Source organism: Equus przewalskii, chromosome 17 (assembly GCF_037783145.1).
Source record: "Equus przewalskii isolate Varuska chromosome 17, EquPr2, whole genome shotgun sequence".
Classification (NCBI taxonomy): Eukaryota; Metazoa; Chordata; class Mammalia; order Perissodactyla; family Equidae; genus Equus; species Equus przewalskii.
In genome coordinates, this window is record NC_091847.1 from 20,143,855 (window position 1) to 20,164,385 (window position 20,531).

Sequence of the window (20,531 nt, forward strand, 5' to 3'; positions counted from 1 at the left end):
ATTTCTTCTGGGAATTTGACTACATTGAAATAATTTTAATTACTTCTATGGATATTAATTCATCTTAGAGGCGTGTGTATAATAAACTCTCAGTGGTGGTGTTTCTGTGATATCAAAAAGTATAGACATACATGGCATGGGATTCACTGCTAAAAATTCTGATTACTTTTCCTTAGAGACCACAAATACTAATTTTATAATGCTTCCAACAAGTCAGAAAAAGTCTACATTACCTAAATAATATAAATAAATTACTTTGCTTTTTTTTTTTTCTCTAAATAGTACTATAATGTAGGCTCCCCAAGGACAGGAATTTTGCTGATTTTGTTTGCTGATATATTTCAAGTACCTAGAATATAAATAAGTGTTGCATAAATATCCCCAGCACATTAAGTACTTGTAGGATTAGGGGCACTGTCTTTTGCGGGGTGTGTGTGCCAGCATGTGTGCATGTGTATGTGTGTGTGTGTATTTAGGAGCATTGAGAAGTGAGGAGACGGAAGAAATAGAAAGTATGATCCCCGTTATTCTGGAACTTGATATATATATTAAGGAAAGAATATAAATGAATGAAAGCAAAAGTCAACTTATAAATCAGTAAATGTGGAAATAAATGATCCATATTTTCATGTTACTTGGTTCTAGTACCATTTCTGCTTTTTTTTTGTTTTCCCGAGGAAGATTAGCCCTGAGCTAACTCCTGCCAATCCTCCTCTTTTTTGCTGAGGAATACTGGCCCTGAGTTAACATCCATGTCCATCTTCCTCTACTATATATGTGGGACACCTACCACAGCATGGCTTGCCAAGTGGTGCCATGTCCACACCCGGGATCTGAACTGGAGGACTCCAGGCTGCCAAAGCAGAATGTGTGAACTTAACTGCTGCGCCACCGAGCCGGCCCCTCTAGTACCATTTCTGATCATCTCTGGAAAAGATGTTGAATATATGTTTTATAAAAAGTAATAGGTACACATAGTTAGAAATATAACTTTTACTGCAGTTTTTATGATGAGATGTTACAGTTGCATGTTGTCTCCCTGTTCATTTCCACAGAATCAGCAGTTTCAACTCTTCTTGCTGTTTATTCTGATGTTCACCTAGTATTCCTAAGTAACATGCTCCTTATTAGTATTTCTTGATTTATGAGTATTGGATATTTCCTATTGATTTTCTGTTATGTGAGGTGAGGATTTATCTCTCATTTTCCTACCCCTTTCCCACCTTACTACCTCCCTTCAAAATTGTGACAGCAAAATATTGAAATCAATGAGTAGTGCTTATGTTATTATTTCTGCATAGATATTGTTCTCTGCAGAGCCAGGCAGTGTACTGTGCTTCTGCATCCTTTCTTTTCAGCTTTTTGTTTTACGTGGAAATAAAAATTGCCTCATTGTTTCTTTTTCCTCACCTTCTTTGATTCTACTGTGGCTTTCCTCCCCAGCTCCACTTGATGTCTCACATGCCCATTATTGATTTTTTGAAACATCCAAGCACTGTTTGAAACATCCAAAAACTGTAACATGTTTTTCTTTGGGAGACGTTTCTACAGCCCTTTATCCTCTCAGTTGAATCTTGACTGCTGCACAATTCTCATCTTTGGCACATCCCTTCATTTTCTCATCTTGAACCCCTTGTCCCCTGTTCTGCTTCTCTTCCTTGCCTTTATTGCTTTATTTTCTAGAACTGCTAAAATAGGGCACATTGGAAGTAATTTTTCATGTCTGAAAGGGTCTCTGTGCTCACTATATACTTGACTGATAGCTTGGGTGTGGAGTTCAAGGTTAAAAAGCACTTTTCCTTCAAAAGTTTGAAGGTTTTGCTCCACTGTATTCCAGCCTCCAGTGTTGTTACAAGGAAGTTTTTGTCATTCTGAGCTCATCTGTTTGTATTTTACCTGTTTGTTTTCTTCTTTCTATTCATGAAGTTCTGAAATTTCATGATTATATACTTTGAGGGCAGTCCTTTCTCCCCTTTATTTTTGCTGGACATTAGGAGGATATTTCAATGAATATGCTTATGCCCTAGAGTTCTGAGATTTATTTTTTATATTATTTCCCCCCGCTGTTGTCTCTGATCCCTCCAAAAATCCTTAGACAGATGTTTCACCTCTCTAACTGATCTTCAATTTTTAGATATTTCCCCTATGTTGCCTTTTGTTTGTAGTTTTATTCTAATTACTAAAATTTTTATTCTACTTTATCTCTCAACTCTTCCTTTGAATAGTTTTTATTTCAACTATAACATTTTAAATTTCTAACCTCTCTTATTTGTTCTACGATTTTTTAAAAAATTACATCTCCTTTTGTAGCTGTAGTGTCTTTTCATTTAGATGATGTTAATAATAATTTAACTTTTTTCCTTCTCTTCTTTACCGCATGGATGCTTCCTCTAAATCTCTTTTTCTCTTTTGTTCATTTATTTGTTTGCTCATGGCCTCTGATGTGGGAACGTTCTTCTAATGTCTATTGATTATTGGCTCTCTTTGGTGCTTCTCATTATTGAGAGTGAACCACTGAAAACCAATTGGGCCTTCTGTGTGCCTGACTCAGCTGCTGGGCTTCACTGTCAGGCTTTCTGAGTGGTGAGCTGGCTTTTCTACTGGAGGATGAATTCCTCAAAAATATATGTCTATCAGTGCCTAAAGGTCTTTTCTCTGGGGCTTATTAAGGGTATTATTTAAGGTGAAATCTAAGCTGCTATAGCAAAGATGTTCCCAAGTACAGTGGCTTAAAAACAATAGCAGTTCCTATCTCTCTCGTGTGAAGATCTCATAGTTAGTGGTCCAGATTAATCAATGGTTCTGCTCAATGTGTTCATTCACCCATGCAGTTTTCTTCCATCTTATGGAAGGTCATTTTCCTTCCCTGCCCATCCAAACTGGATTTCAGGCATTTCCATGTTCCAGTTGATGGAAAGGACACAGAGCTGAAGCCTAAAACAAAGGATTTCAAACAAGTGACATAGAAGTTCCATACATGTTCCAATTCACTATTGCTGTGTAACAGCCCACTCTGAAATTGACTTCAAACAATAACAGTCATCAATTTGGTTCACGCATCTGAGGGTGACTGGGCCGAGCTAGATGTTTTCACTTGGGGTCTCTTATGCCATTGCACTGGGATGGTGGAAAGGGCTGGGTCATTTGGATGCCTTCTTCACTTCCATATCTGGCACCTGGACTGGAAAGAGTCAAACAGCTAAGGTTGGAATAGCTGGGACTCTTCAGGTGTCTCTTTCTCTCTCTCTTTGCAGTCTGTCCACATGGTCTCTCCATATGGAGGCTTCAGGGTTACCAGAATTCTTATGTGATAACTGAAGGCTCTCAGAGCAAGTTTCTGAAGAGAAACAGCAGGAGTTGCATGGCTTTTTCTAACCTAGCCTAGGATCTGCGCGTGATCATTTCTGCCACATTCTGTTGGTTACAAGAGAGTCCCTAAGGAGGGAGCTTAGATTTCACCTTTTGATGGGGAGAGTGGCAAAGAATTTGCAGATATATGTTTTAAATTGGCCATGATCCATCACTTCTGGTCACATTCCATTGGTAAGAATGTGGTCAGTCACATGGTCACTCCTAGCAACAAGGGAAGGTGGGAAATGTAGTTTGTAGTTGGACAGCCATGTAAGAAGGGAAGGTAGATTTAGTCATGTCTGGATTAATCAGGGATCTCCAGAGAAACAGAACGAGCAGAACCCATAGCTAGCTAGCTAGCTAGCTAGCTAAATACATAGAGACAGACAGATAGATAAAGACAGACAGACAGACAGGGAGACATGGAGACAGAGAGACAGAGAGTAATTGATTATCAGGAATTGGGTCATGCAATTATGGAGGCTGAGAAGTCCCGCTATCTACTGTTTGGAGGCCCAGGAAAGCCAGTGGTGTTGTTCCAGTCTAAGTCCAAAGGCCTGAGAACTAGGGAAGCCAATAGTGTAAATACCAGTCTGAGTGCAGGAGAAGAACAATGTCTCAGCTCAAGTTGTCAGGCAGAGTGTGAATTCTTCCTTCCTCTGACTTTTTGTTCTATTCAGGCCCTCAACAGATTAAATGATGCCCGACCAGACTGGGGAGAGCAATGTGCTGTACCCAGTCTGCTGATTTATATGCTAATCTCATCTGGAAGCACCCTCACAGATATACTCATAAATAATGTTTAGCCAAATATCTGGGCATTCTGTAGTCCAGTCAAGTTGACACATGAAGTTAACCATCATAGCATCTTCTGAAATGAACCCTTCCTCTACTGCCTACACTGGGCTCCTGATAAAAGGATGAGGGCAGAGGTCTTGGCAGAAGTGGCTTAACATTTAGTCCTTAACATTTCACTTAGCTCCTCTCTTTCAAATAGGACACCTCATTATTGTTTTCTACTTTGTAAGCTCTCTTCAAAAACATTCTCTTGAGGAGTTGAATTTTACTGTCTGTTTTCCTGCAGAGACTGAGGAAGGGAGAGAGGAAGGGATCTGAGGGGCTAATTAATTCCATTTATAGACTTTTAGTTATTCCCCATTTCAAGCCACAAGCCTTACTCCTTTCTGGCATCTCTAGGTCCCAAACCTTCCCAGAGTTCTGCAAGTATAAATTGGCTTTTTCTGTTGTTGTTACTATACTCTTCTGTAGACAACTAATCTTCAGCTTCCTTTACATTGTCAAGTTGCTTACAGCTCCTTCATTTGCTCTCCATGTTCCAAAATTCATTGCTATCTGTTCTCCGCGTCTAACTCTATATTTTTGACCCTTGTGAGTTATGTCATTTACTGTCATTTAATGCCTTACTGTCACTTCGGTGGCCTATTAGGAGGGAATGAAAATATGTACAGGTGCCATGTCCCCCAGGTTAATGGGAAGTCTTCTTGGTCTTCCGAGACTGAGAATGAATGGGAAGACTTTTCGGTCACTTCTACTGCTGTCTATTTATTCTGGAATAGAAAGGGTGTTGAAATGTTAATTTTTCTGCTGACTGACTCAGATATTCTCTTTGAGCATGTGCTATAAAATCTGTCTATAATAAAATTAACAGGCCAACCAAACATTGCCCAGGTTAAAATTTTTAAAAATTTAATTTAAATGTTCATTGTCTCTGTATGATTGGGGTCAGACTGAGCAGGATTGGTGATTGATATGGAAACGAATTCTCCCTGGAGGTCAGATTATCCATGGGGAAATTCCTTTGTGGCCACCTGGAAATGTCTCCCTTCAACTTTTTCTTCCATGGTAGAATTTTTTTGTTTTCTTAAAGATTGGCCCTGAGCTAACATCTGTTGCTTCCTTTTTTTTTCTTCTCCCCAAAGCCCCCCAGTACATGGTTGTATGTTCTACTTGTAGGTCCTTCTGGTTTTGCTATGTGGGATGCCACCTCAGCATGTCTTGATGAGCAGTGCTAGGTCCGTGCCCAGGATCTGAACTGGCAAAACGCTGGGCCATCGAAGTGGAGCACGCGAACTTAACCACTTGGCAACAGGTCCAGCCCCCCATGGTAGAATTTTGATACTTAACATAAGTTTGAATTATTCTTAACTAGGAAAATATAGGATTCCATGCAAAGAAATACAAATGTCAAGATGAAAACAAGTCAGACCTATCAAAGTGATATTGAAATGTGAGTTACAGAATAAAAGACACTATTATGAATTTATAAAGCAACCTTTAAAGCTTACTTTATAAACATCTTCATGGTCATGACCTTAGCTACCATAAAGTACAGTCAATCTTGATTGGAACCAAATAAGAAAAAAAAAGCATACCTTCTTGTGGGTTGATTATGGATTTACTCAATTCACACAATTATTTTTATGTATCAACAAAGTTCCTCAAACTTTGCAACCACAGATGACATCTATGCTACAGATATTAGTTCCACGGATAATATCTGAGAAATAAGATATTTCTCAGTTAGAGAAATAATTCAAAAAGTGTACATTTACCACCACTCGTATGTACTACTCTCTTTAATTCTATGTACCGTTAAAGCTTATTTTCATAGCAAATGTATGAATATGAATGAACTATATCATCATTTTGTTCCTTGTCTTCTTTAGAGTTACTATGGTAACCAAAGTGTGGTTCATGTAGGGAATGTACCCTCTTACATTGATCATTTTAGCCCCAAAAGAGGAAAATGGAAAATAATAAGTTATTGTGGAAATAAGTGGTTTTATCACCCAATGGTAGATTTCATTCATGGATACTCTTCACTACAAAAGTAACATAAGAAATGGTAAGAATAACATATGGATATGTTTTTTTGTGGATTTTTCCTCAGGGTTAATAATTTTTTAATTGAATGCAGCTGCTCAAAGATTTTTGTTGCTAAGTATATGTACTATGTTGAAAAGGAGTGGCTTCATTTTAAATCTTTTTTAGAAAACCATTTTGAGGCTTAATGACTTGGCATATTTTGTAGAGAATCACAAACAATACAGATGCTGACATTACATCCTGGGTAGGGTGATAGAGTGGTTCAGAGCACAGACGCCAAGGCCAGACTGTCTGGGTGCTAAGCCAAGCTGAGTATGACCTCAACTTTATGCCTTTGCTTTCTCATCAGTAAAATGGTAATAAATGAGAAAAATATATGTAAAACATAGCTCACTTTCTGTAGTACCTATTCAAAGAAGATTTTTTGTACTTAAGGTAAATATTACATGACTAAAGTCATGTTAAATACTCAATTAATGCTACTTTTTTGTTGCTATTAAGTGGATGCTACCCTAAGAGCTTATTTTTTGTCCCTCCCAACTTCTGACATGTAGAATGCAATTTAGTTTGGATATATAGACATACAAATATGATGAATATCATTTCTCTCAAGAGGTCATTTGATATTCTTTTTCTTCACCTTAAGGTTTATCTTCAAAAATAAGTATTTTTAAAATTTCCATTTTATTGCTTATTTTTAGTGGCATTCCTCATGTGCCTGAGCTGTTTCAAATATCGGACCTCCAATAAATAGTGCCCCATCATTTTCTTTCATAAAATTCTATTTTATTGTTTTTCAAAGCAAGAGCTGTGAGATTCTCTCAAAAATAATTACCAGGCAGAGTGCAGTCTCAAAGCTTTCTGAAGAACCAAGAATATGAGGCCTGTTTGATCAAACCTAGGTTTGAACTTAAATGGGTCCATTGGGTCGACTTCCTCCATCCTTACACTTGAAATGAGAAAAAGCAAAGATGCAAGTGGCCCCTTTATGTTTGGCCATAAGGTCAAAAAATTATTATATTATGCTACCTTCTCTTTTATTTATCTTACATGGTCCTCATAACAGCCTGAGATGTTGTAGGCAAGGTAAGGAACAAGCTGAGTTTGAATAGCATATATATTAATTGATGGAACCAAGACTAGCCCAGTGCCCTTTCACTACTTGAATTTTCATTATGCAAAAGTCTTTGGTTTTCCTCTTTTGAAATTTTGAACTTAGAACTGCTTGTGATTTACCATTCTCAACAGAGAAGCTCATGAACCAGAAAAAATTGCCACCTTTTATATTTCTTCACATTTCATGTAAAATGGTTATCAGTTTGATGGTTGCTGATCCAGATAAACAAATGTTTTATGCCAAGTGGAGGCTTCTCTTTACAGCTTTCTACATTGTTACAACACTAGCAATTGTTAACATGAAGGGTTGATTATTTTTTAAATAATTTGTTTTTTGAGGAAGATTAGCCCTGAGCTAACATCTGCTGCCAATCCCCCCCCTTTTTTTTTTTGCTGAGGAAGACTGGCCCTGAGCTAACACCTGTGCCCATCTTCCTCTTCTTTATATGTGGGATGCCTGCCATAGCATGGCTTGCCAGGCGGTGCATAGGTCCGCACCCGGGATCTGAACCAGTGAGCCCTGGGCCTTTGAAGTGGAATGTGTGAACCTAACCGCTGTACCACCCAGCCAGCCCCTAAATAATTTTATTGGAATATAGTTTATATGCCAAAACTTTACCCTTTGGAAAAGTGTATTTCAATTTTTACTACATTTTACCAAGTTGTGCAATCATCACCACAATCTAATTATTTTCAGTTAATCCCCATTCTTACCTCCAGCCTAAGCAACTGCTGATCTAATTTTTGTCTTTGTAGATTTGCTTTTTCTGGATATTCATATAAATGGAATCATACAAGATCTGGTCTTTTGTGACTGTCTTCTTTTACTTAGCATAATGTTTTTGAACTTCATCCATATTATAGCATATATTAATATTTATTCCTTTATATTGCTGAACAGTATAGTATCTATTGTATTGATGTAACCTTTTTTTAAAATCCATTCACAAGTGGATGGATATTTGGGTTGTTTCCACTTTTTTGCCTATTATAGATAATGTTGCTGTGAATGTACATGCGCAAGTCTTGGTGTGGACATATGTTTTCATTTTTCTTGGAAGTGGAATTGCTGGGTTGTATTGCAAGTAGATGCTTAACTTTGTTTATTTTGACTGGTATGCAGTGTCACTTTATTTTTTATTGAGGTCACATTGGTTTATAACACTATATAAATTTCAAGTGTACATCATTATATTTCAACTTCTGTATAGACTATATCATGTTCACCACCAATAGTCTAGTTGCCATCTGCCACTGCGTTAGATGCTTAACTTTTTAAGAAACTGCAAACTATTTTCCAAAGTGGCCACAACTTTTAAATTCCCACTAGCAATATATGAGGGTTCGTGTTTTCCATATTCTTGCTAACATTTGTTATTGTCTATATTTTTGGTTAAATTCATTTTAGTGGGTGTGAAATAGTATCTCATTGTGGTTTTGACTTGTATTTTAATAATGACTAATGATGTCTTTTCATGTATTCATTGGCGATTTGTATATTTTCTTTATCTATTTAAATCCTTTTTGTGTTTTTAAATTGGGTTGTTTGTCTTTTTGTTATCAAGTTTCATTAGCTCTTTTTATGTTCTGCGTACAAGTCTTTTTTTGGATATGAAGTTTGCAAATATTTTCTTCCAGTCTGTAGCTTGCCTTTGCAGTTTTTAGTGGTATCTTTGAAGTGCATAAATTTTGAATTTTGAAGTCCAATTCGTCGATTTTTTTGTGTGTGTGGTGAGGAAGATTGTCCCTGAGCTAACATCTGTGCCAGTCTTCCTCTATTTTTGTATGTGGGATGCCACCGCAGCATGGCTTGATGAGCAGTGTGTAGGTCCGCGCTGGGGATCCCAACATGCGAACCCCAGGCTGCTAAAGCAGAGTACATGAATTTAATCACTATGCCGCCAGGTTGGCCCCCAATTTGTCAATTTTTTAATTTATGGATTGTACTTTTGGTCCCATAGCTAAGAAATCTTTGCGTTATTCAAGTTCCCAAAGATTTTCTCCTGTATTTTCTTCTGACATTTTTATAGTTTTGGCTCTTATATGTAGGTCTGTGATACATTTTGAATTGCTTGTTTGTGTGGTGGGTAAGGCTCTAAGTTCGTTTTCCTGCATATGGATATCCAGTTGTGCCAGTATCATTTGTTCAGAAGACTATACTTTCCTCATTGAATTGTCTTGCCATCTTTGTGAAAATCAATTGGCCATAAATATAAGGACTTTGAGCTCTGTTCCATTGATCTATGTGTCTGTTCTTATGCCAGTACTACATTGTCCTGGTAACTGTATCTTGATAACATTATAATAAGTTTTGAAATTGTAAGTGAAATTCCTCCAAATTTATTCTTTTTAAAAATTGCTTTTGCTATTCCGAGTCTTTTGCGTTTCAGTTCTCATTTTAGGATTAGTTTGTCAATTTCCACATAAAAGCCCACTGGAATTTTGATAGGGATTATTCTGAATCTGTACATCAATTTAAGAAGAATTGCCATCTTAACCATATTGAGTCTTCTAATCCATGAACATGGACTCTCTCTCCATTTCTTTTATTTCCCCTAGTAATATTTTTAAAATTTTCAGTGTACAAGCCTGGTACTTATTTTGTTAAATTTATTCATCCTTATTTTATTAATTTTGAATTAATAATTTCATTTTAAGATTGTTCACTGTTAGTACAAAGAAATGCAATTGATTTTTATATACATCTTGTACCTTGCCATGATTGGTTATTGAGTTTATTATTCAGTGCTTGAGCTACTCCCTGATTGAAAATTGATGATACTAGGGTGTTACGTAGAATTTTCTGGACTTTCTGGATATTAAATGTAGGAGTAAAATTTACTTGCAATATTTCCTGACAACAGAAGCTCATAGTGTGTTAAAACTCACTTGGGATGTAATAGTGGGGAACTGAGCCTTTTCATGATCACTGCTGCCTCTCATGTCCAGAAGTGCCTTATCATGGCTAGAGTCTTTTCATAGCAAACAAATCAATAGAGCAAATATCCTTTAAAGTAGCAATGAACCATGTTAAGAAAAATACCCTTAGTTAAATGAACAGACTATTAAGACATAGCAGAGCCTGGCTAGTGTCTTTTAGCTTATATTGTTGAGAGTATGGTTTGAATGCGAAAAAGGTATTGTTTTTCTGTTTCTTAAACAGAAACTTTCTCGGTTTAAAGATCAATCCTGCAGTCTATGTCTGGTGCTGTATAATTCTAGCCCTTGAGAGTTAAATGTTTTGTTTTTGCTTTAATATTTACTATATTGTGAATTATTATATGGTTCAAGTAACTACTACTTATCATTCAACTATATGGTGCAAAGATGTTTGTTGCGTTCTTTTTTTTTTTTTTTAAAGATTTTATTTTTTCCTTTTTCTCCCCAAAGCCCCCCGGTACATTGTTGTATATTCTTCATTGTGGGTTCTTCTAGTTATGGTATGTGGGACGTTGCCCCAGCGTGGCCTGATGAGCAGTGCCATGTCCGCGCCCAGGATTCGAACCAACGAAACGCTGGGCCGCCTGCAGCGGAGCACGCGAACTTAACCACTCGGCCAAGGGGCCAGCCCCCTAAAGGTTTTCTTTTTTTTAATTTAATTTTAGTTTTTTAAGGATTGGCACCTGGGCTAACAACTGTTGCCAATCTTTTTTTTTTTTTTTCTGCTTTATTTCCCAACCCCCCCGGTACATAGTTGTATATCTTACTTGCAGGTCCTTCTAGTTGTGGGATGTGGGACGCTGCCTCAACGAGCGGTGCCATGTCCGTGCCCAGGATCCGAACCCTGGGCCGCCGCAGCGGAACGCGCGAACGTAACCACTTGGCCACCGAGCCGGCCCCTGTTGCGTTCTTAAATGTGATTTTAAAACAGTCTTTTGACACTGAAACTTTTCTTCTGGGAACAAATGCCAAGTTTTATAGGGTGGGCCAATTGAACAATGTATTTCAGTTAACATAAATCAGTTTTGTGCGGAACATGCCTATAGTTTCCAGTGAAGCACTGCTCTGTCCCGAAATAGTGGGAGGTTTTAAGAAGTTAGGACGAGGTGAGAATCTTGTTCATTGCCTTTCAGTGGGTTTATGTTACAGTTGTAAGTGGAGTTCCTAAAATTGCTGCTGGGGGAACTTGAAGATTATGACTAACTAGACATTCACGTGTTTGATACTTACCAGCATTTGTGTTAAGTTCGGAGAATCAGATGGATTCTGATATTCCTACCCAGAATATTACATGTCGAATATTGTAAGTTGATGTTAAGATTCGATCATTGAGTAATTTAAACAAAGTATGAGTTGGATAGCTGTTAAACGTGTGGATAACATGCTGGTGGATACTTAGCTGACAGCTTTGGTAGTGCGGCCTCTGGCATATAGCATGTCTTGTATGGCTAGTCATGAAAAATCACTTTTCAAATTAGAAGTTAATAAAAACTTTCCTGGTCTGAACACTAAGCTCTACTCCCTGTGCGATTAGTGGTTTCATTTCTTTCTCAGCGGTTGGGTAATGATTATGGCTTCAGATGCAGAGAGTGATAAAGAGATTGATTAATTTCACTTGAAAGGGCATATGTTCAAAGAGAATCCAATTGGAACGCCATGAATGACGATCTGACATCTTTGCAGCTGAGAGTTGTACCCTTACTTGGTATCCCACTGATGTTGAGGATAGGCTCTCTAAACCAATGTTACTTATCCACTTGGTCCATACAATATTGGGTCTTCCTCAGAGCCTGATGTGCTTGTGTGTGAGTTTGTCTGTTCTTGCTGTCTTTCTCTGTCTTTGTAATAAGCTGTTTGTGACAGTTAAAAAGGTTCCTTTGGCTCCTTTCCCCTAGTGATGTCTTTGAGTTGTATGTTGTTATCGATCAGTAAAACCTAGGTTGTCTCTGAACCATCGCTTAATTTAGAACACACTACACACACACACCTACAGCACACACCCACATGGTACAGCAAAGCCTCTCTATATTTTAGTATGCACAGCATTTTCAATATTACAGCAGTGTGACCATAGGGAAAAGCCTCTTATTACATTTTATAAAAAGAAAAAAAGAGTCTTTTTATCTAATGCTTTATCAGCTTACATTTATCTGGTACTTCCCATTTCTGAGGAATACTTTTTATCATAAATATATCATTTTTATACCACTCTCATTTTCACGCATTCTATAACTTTTAAAATAAATATTTTGTGACAATTTAAAAGTGATTGAAAACTTACTTTTTAAGAGAAAAATAAAACATCCATCAAAAATGGTGGGCTCAGATTTTGAGGAAAGAAAGATAAGGATGCGCAGCTGTGATTTTAGCATGGAGCTTTAACTTAATGAGTTTTGTTTCTGAATCTGTAAATGAGTGGGTGTGTGTTCCTGAATAAACAAAATGCTTGCGTCCTCCTTTTGGAAAGTGTCTCTTATATATGAATCTCTATTGTAAGCATGAGGTGGAAGGATAATATAAATTTATGATACTTGGAAAACTATCATCAGAACTTTTACTCAGTGCTTCTGTAAATTAAGAAAGTGTTCTTATTCCTTGGATTTTCCGATTGTTTTAATAAGAAGAGAAGTTTTGATCTGAAATGTCTTAGGTTCTTTTTCCTGCCTTTATGCTTGAATGTTAAAATTCTGTTCATGCAGCAGATAGTTCTTGGGCATTACTATATGCCAGATGCTGTGCTGTGAGAATTACAAAGTGCAGCAAGACACAGCTCCTGTTTTCAAATAGGGAGCCATTTACTGAGCTCAATGTGGAGCAAGTAGACATGGCCCTTGAAGACTCATTCTGAAAGAACGCCAAGAAGAATTTCCCTCTAAGTTATATTGTTACAGAACTTTGGACATTTTAAGAATGTATCCTTTCCTCAATGCTTTTCATTTTTGAAAAAGCTCTGGAATATTATCTGAGAAGGCCCAAGTGCTTCCTAATCATGACATTCTGAAGTAAACAATAAAGTCTGTAAAGGATGGTAACAAGATGACTGGAAAGGGGACGTTTGAAAAGAATTTCATGGATATTAAACACTGCCCAGTACTTAGGTTAAGTTTTTAAGAATTATTGGGGAGGTCACTTTAGCTCTTTAAGTCACTTTGATATTGTGAAGACATTTCTAGTAGGGTGAACTTTGACAAGGAGAGATTCCCCCAGGGAGTTTTATTTGTAATACTCAAGAAATAAACTATGTGTTCGTACCAGAATTTTTATAAATCAAGGATACATTTAAAAAGTATTTTGAAAACCATTTTGTATTCAATATTAAAGCCAGTGATGCATTAAAAGCTAGGCTTTGCCATCTCTTATTCCATCTTTGTTAGACTCTCTGATTTGTTTGCCCTTGATTGATTTTGAAATAGATGAGCCAGCTTCCAGAGCGGGAGAGTGATTTAATTATTACAGAACCCAAGGCCCCAAATCAGATTTGAAGGTATGTTGGGACAGTGTTCGGAATGAATTAGTGAACAGATGTAGAGTATAGGTCGCTGATATCTGATCCCCCCATGCTGACCCAAAACTAGTGCATTTCCCTTTACATCTTTAACTCTAAACGTCAAAAGGTTGAATTTAGTGATGCGTCTTAATCTGGGATGAGTTCACGTAAGTCCCATAATGGAAATTCTGGGACTGTTAAAGAGTCTAGAGCTTAGAAAATGGAGGAGAGGACAAATGCTTATGCTGAATTTCTTGGATGGTTAGGGACCACGTTTTAGGGTAATTAAATTAGCAGTCTGAACACTGATGTCAGTATTGACACCAGAGATCAACTAGCATACAATTTATTGTTTAGTAGTTTCAAAGGTTACTATGATTATTTGGGTCATCATGAAACATACATTTAAATGAATGTCTTTGTAGAATTTTAGAGCTGGAAGGGACATTGAGATCACCAAACCGGGCCTTCTCAATAACAGGTGAGCAAGCTGAGGGCAAGGAAGACAGCTTGGAGCAAGAGATGGAACTGGGATATGGGCGCTCTGAGTCCGGCCTCGTCCTGCCATTTCAGGTGTGGGGGACTTTCTTCTTCCGCACGGACTGATGATGGGCGTGAGAGCCTGCTGTGAGGGAGCAGATGGTGGGCTCTACTGGTCCACATTCCACTCTTTACAGTCTAAATAATAGGAAGACATTAAAAACAAGAGCTCAAATCCATAACTTTAGAGGACAGTTCTCAATCAGGAGAGAGGACAGATGAAAACAACATAGTGGAGAAGCCCAGAATCATTTGCCAGAAGGTCAAGATTCCTCTCCCATCGTTAGACAAAGGAGAAGCACTTGAAAAAGTGGACTGGGGTCAGGAGCTCTGGAACCTGGTGAAAAGAAGGAGCCGCTCCAAAATATTTACATGGGAGGAAATTTCATTTTAACATCAGTGCCAAGAAGGGCCAACATTGCCATCTAATCCAGCACAGCAACATTTGAGATTGGATGAAACTGGTTTGTGTCTGAGCTTTGCTTTTACTAGCATGTGATTTTGGGCCAGCTGTGCATCTTCATGCCTCAGTATTCTACTTGGCACTGTATTCCTTCCCTCATTCACTTGATAAACACTTATGTAGCATTTATTGTGACACTACAATATTCTGTGAAACAGGATTATTGATATCTACCCCAGAAGGTTTTTTTTTTTAATATGAAATTGGATAGTATACTAAAACGCTGAGCAGAGTGCCTAGCATATATGAAATGCTCCGTAAGAGATTAAATTTTTGCTAGCGTTGAACTTTTTGCCTAGGAGAACCGAGCTTCTGGCTGGGAAAAAATTATAAGGTGATAAAGAATCTAGAGTGGAAATGGTAAAAAAGATGGTCACAGGGAGATAACATGCTTCTGAGGGTAATCTTTTCCTGACATCAGAGGTGATTTTGTTTTGTCTTTTGTTTTGTTGTTATTTGCTTGCTTGCAAATACTTTTTTTTTTTAATTAAACAAGAGAATAAAACATTTAGCATATGTTTCTCTTGCATATACCTCAAAGGGTATGCTGACTGACTGCTATGAAGCTGGAGTATGGACAGGAGGGAGGTTCACCCAGTTAACCCCATCCCTCTATCCTGGGTGACAGAGACACATGGAGGGCCAGCATGTCCCCCAGGCCCAAAGGACTGATGGTTCTGTGTCACACAAATGGAAGGAGCTCAGCCTCCAGCTCTTAAGACAGCGCTGGAGAGCAGTGCTGATGCCTCCAGCACAGTGCCCAGGGCCACCAGCTTACACAGACCCCTTTGGCCTCTTGTTGACTCTCACAGAACTGGCAGCCGAGGAATCAGACCTTTCACAGGAGTTCTCAGGACCCAGCAATGTCTCCTTGGGGGCTTCTCTTAGCTGGGCCAGAGGCATGATTTTTGGAAACCTTAAAGCCAAAGTTCAAAATGTAGTCCTAGTTGTGTCCCCAAATGCTCCCAAAGGAGAGGAGAGGGTAAGAACAGGCATTTATTTATGGGAAGAAAGCACATTTAATCCTCCCCCAATTCAATATTATTTGATGAGGGCTGAGAGCAGGCAACCCCAGCAAAGGTGAGGGGGGTGGGTGGAAGTGGTGTCACTGCCTGGCAGCACCTGCCGGGGCATCCTAGGTGTGGCAGAGGTAGCCTCTGTTGGGATCCACATGGGTTGTGGTGGTGGGAAGTATCTGAGTGAGTGAGCAGTCATGATCCTTGAATTGGAGGCAGGCACAGAGAAGTGGAGGCAGCAGCCAAACTGGTAGGGTCAGAGGCAGTGTGCAGTGATGGGGGTTCCTCATCACCCTGACTCCTGGAAGAGTTCCCACTCAGAGTCCTTCCAGGGCTGGCTGCAGGAGAGACAGGGGCATGCCCTGGTGTGGCTGCTGAGGGGCTCCCCCGTCCCCTCCTCTGGCTGCTGATCTGTGATGGGTTACGTAGAGGACCCCATGCTTAGCGGGATTGGAAAGGAAGTGTTTGGCACCTGGCTGAGTCTTGCTGCTCTGTGGCAGGGGCCATCTCTGACCTGGTCAGGACACTTGGACCGGACAGTTGGTACTGAAGCATTGATGGTGCATTTCAGCTGGGGAGAAGAAGTGAGTGGTCTGGAGATGCCCAGGAACCTTCCATGATTGGCCTTGGGATCTCACTGGGGGGTAATTTTGGAACAAATAAATTAATTTGGTCAAAGAAGTTAGAGAAAGCCAGAATAAAAAAGAAAACAAAAATCTGGCTTTCAGCAAATGCATGTTCCGTTTGATGTGATTTTTCATTTTCACTCATCTGAGAACTTCTTTGGTGTGGTTGGGCTAGGAATTCCTCAGACTCATATGGTGCTGGAGCTGGTACCACCTTCCATTTTTCAACTGAGGAAACTGAATTTGTGGGAGGAGAAGTGGCTCTTTGATTCACTAATCCTTGGCCTTCATCCTCACATTTACTATCTAATGGGATCCTCAGAGCAACCCTAGGAACTTTGTAGGTAAGTCTTAGTCTCCGTTTGCACGTGGCTTGCCTAAGTCAATGCGGGAAATCATTGGTAGAGGTAAAATCAAAAGCCAGTTTTCCAGATAAGCGGTTGAGTGCTCTGATCATCATCCTACTTAGTTTAGTGGTGAAATTTTACAAAACTTAATTCCACCTTCATTCCTTCAATTGGTCATCAGATCTTTATGAGGCATTTTTCCGTGGTACTTACCACATTCTAGGCTGAGAGGATACAGGATGATTTCCTTCTCTCCACCCTCAGGGAATTTACCAGCTAGTTCGTGAAGTAGCATAAACAGACAATTGCAGAAAGAAAACCTAACAGGGCTGTATCAAAAGCATTATGAGAATACGAGGATTATATGAGAAATATTGCTTTGAACAGTGGAAAAGCTCTAATTGTCTATGTGCCAGGCGCTATGCTAAGTGCTGGGCATGAATTATGTTGTTTGTATATTTGAAAGACCGTTTCATTGGTCCTAAATTAATAGCTAGGTTTATAGTCATCTTCCCTAATCATGAGAGTGCTTCTTCTCTTCCCCAAGCTTTGGTAGGATGTTCTGGTATCTAATATAATATTGTATATTAGGAATAATGTATCACTTTTGGTTGTAGGGAGATAAACCAATAATAACCAATTTGAGACAAATTCATCATTGTACATTGAGACAAATGATCATTATGGGTAATCTAAAATTGAGGGAGCGTGTCGTCTTGTGCAAAGATACAAAACCAGTGAAAGTCAGATGGAAGAGGTCAGTTGGGGCAACGTTGGAGCCTCTTACATTGAGGAGGGGAGAGAAGGCTGCAGGTGGCTCTGAATGTGGAATACCAGTGGGAGACACTCACAGCTGCCGGCAGGGTCAGTTGGTGGCATTCTGCTTGCCTGGGCAGCCCTGCAAGTGTAGATCAAGGTTCTTACTTAATTGCTGGTGGAAGAAGAGAGTCTCAACATTCTAGCACACTTAACCTGCTCTGTCCCAGCTTTCATCTCTGCTCTGCTTTTTGTGATCCCTTTTCTCATTTTCTCTTCATTTCTTTTTTTCTTTTCTTTTTTTTTTTTTTTGAGGAAGATTAGCCCTGAGCTGACATTTGCTGCCAATCCTCCTCTTTTTGCTGAGGAAGACTGGCTCCATTTCTTAATAGAGGTCTTTAAAAATACTCTTTATTCCCCTTTTTATCCTATTTCCCTTGTCTGGAGTGAATTTCCAGGGGAATCTAAGGTTTTGAGTAAACTCTTAGTATTCAGCTGTGGGCAAATACCCTATGAGAGTCTCCTAACTTTATCTAGTCTGCCCAAGTGTTATGAATATTGATTAGAAAAAAAAGAATGTGTGTTTTTGTATAGAGAGAGAGGCAGAGACAGAGAGAGAGAATGAGAGGAAAGGAGGGAGGGAGAGAGATAGAGAGAGGGAGCGAGAGGTGTATGGGTGGGGAAAGTGCACACACTGATTTTCTTGTACTTGCAGGGTGTTTCCTAGTAGAAAAGGGGAATTTATGGGGGGGGGGCGTTAGTCATAAAGACAAACTTGAGATTTTTGGCGTCATTTTTGTTCTTTTGAATTAGTTAACTATGCTAACAGAAAAGCAAGAGTATAGATGCATCTTTATAGTAATTTAGAATAATGTATATTTGCCTTGGAAGTTCTGAGTAACTTTTTTGCAGAGTCTTCCTCTGTTTCCTGTTTAGGGAATAAATACTTGAAAGGTGACTCTGTATATTGGATAGAGCAGAGGAATAAGTAGGACATAAATAATAGTGATCTCTCTTTTAAGTGATCTTTTTAGTTTTTCTATACAATCTCTGTAGAAGTTATCTATGGAATTATTAGTTTAGTTTTAAAACAAAAATAATGTGAAAATTATTATTAAACTTTGTAGAGTACAACAAGTTGAACAAAATATAGTTTACGATTAAATGTCAATTAAATGTTTATAGTGATCTTACATTTGAAGGTGTTGTTTTTGCAGAAATTTTCTTTTTTCTTTCAGTTTTATTGAGATATATGACACAAAACATTGTATAAGTAATTGGTGCAGCCTTATGGAAAACAATATGGAGGTTCCTTAAAAAATTAAAAGTGGAATTATCATATGATCCAGCAATTTCACTTCTGTATATCCGAAGGAAAGAAAGTCACTGTCCCAAAGAGATATGTGCACCCGCATGTTCATTGCAGCACTATGTACAATAGCCAAAAACAACCTAAGTGTCTATTGACAGATGAATAGATAAAGAAATTGTGGTGTATATATCTACAATGGAATACTACGCAGTCATAAAAAGAAGGAAATCCAGCCATTTGTGACAACGTGAATGGACCTTGAGGGCATTACACTAAGTGGAATAAGTCAGGCAGAGAAAGGCAAATGTGATATAATCTCATTTATATGTGGAATAAAATATACAGAAACTTTTAGATAAGAAATGTGAAAAAGATTTCGAAATACTTTTCATTAAAAATGGACAAAAATAAAGCATGGTAGAGAATTAAGTAGTCTTCAGAGTTTATTCACTGAATCAGTTACAAAAGTAGAAAATATTGATGGTTTTTAAAATTTTAAATGAAAATTTGAATTTTTTATTTTCGAGTCTGTAACAAGCGAATATATTTCAATCCACTTGTTTATTCTCTGATACTGGATCAAGCAATGTTTGATAACCAAGAGAGAAAATACAAAACAAAACAAGAAAATGATAAAATGATAAATAAGTACCATGAATAACTTTAATTCATTTAATGTCTAAAAAACTAAAACTACTATTAACTTAATTTTTACACCTAGAATTAACCAATAATTCTTTTCTTGAACTCTTTTAACAATTCACTAGAGTAGTGAAAATCTGCTTCTTAAAATCTGACAATTTTTATTTTGTTTTGTTTAAGAGAAGCTGGAGTAATAATTATGATCTCAAGTACTAAAAAATTGTCTTTTTCTCCTTCTTTTGAATAGACAACTGCTGTATTTCACTGTCCTACACAGATTTCAGCTTAGAGGTTTGTGTTTTTCCTTCTCAAGCTGAAAAATAAATGTCACGAACATTAAGCCATAGAATGTCTCCTTCGGTGCAGTGTTTTAGATGATAGGGATGACACTAATAGTAGAAGAAATTTGACAGAGGTGACTGTATTAGATGAAAAAACATTTATCTGAAGTTTTTATATTTGCCTGGAAATTTAGTATCTTAAAGTTCTCAAAATTGAGTGATTCAGTTTTCATTTAATCTTTTCAGGGAATTTATTTTGACAGCTTTGATTTAAAACGCTTCATATTTTTAATAGTTTTAATTTTTTTGCAGAGAAATGTTGAGTATGGCTGCCAAAATGTGCTTCCTAGGCTCATTTTAAAATCTCTAGAGCTACATAAGATGCTGTGTCATGCAAAAAATTAATAACATATAAGAAAAATCTTATAAAAATCCACAAAATATGCTAGAAATAGAGGCCGGCCCAGTGGCTTAGCGGTGAAGTTCACACACTCTGCTTTGGCAGCCCAGGCTTTGCCAGTTCAGATCCTGAGTGTGGACCTATGCACTGCTTATCAAACCATGCTGTAGCAGGCATCCCACTTATAAAGTAGAGGAAGATGGGCACGGATGTCACCTCAGGGCCAATCTTCCTCAGCAAAAAAGAGGAGGATTGGCGGCAGATGTTAGCTCAGGGCTCATCCTGCTCAAAAAAGAAATTCTAGAAATAATAGTAATAATAATATTTATGTTCATTGACCAGTTATTAGATCCCTGATTGCTTTTGCATGCTTTATTTCATTGAATTGTCACAAAAATCCTATGAGA

The 20,531-nt window shown here is 38.1% G+C and overlaps 1 protein-coding gene across 3 annotated transcripts in view; it reads left to right on the forward strand.

The window, feature by feature from the left end:
- Positions 1–20,531, forward strand: part of THSD7B (thrombospondin type 1 domain containing 7B) — a 795,232-nt gene that overhangs the window by 122,135 nt on the left and 652,566 nt on the right. The window lies entirely within an intron of this gene.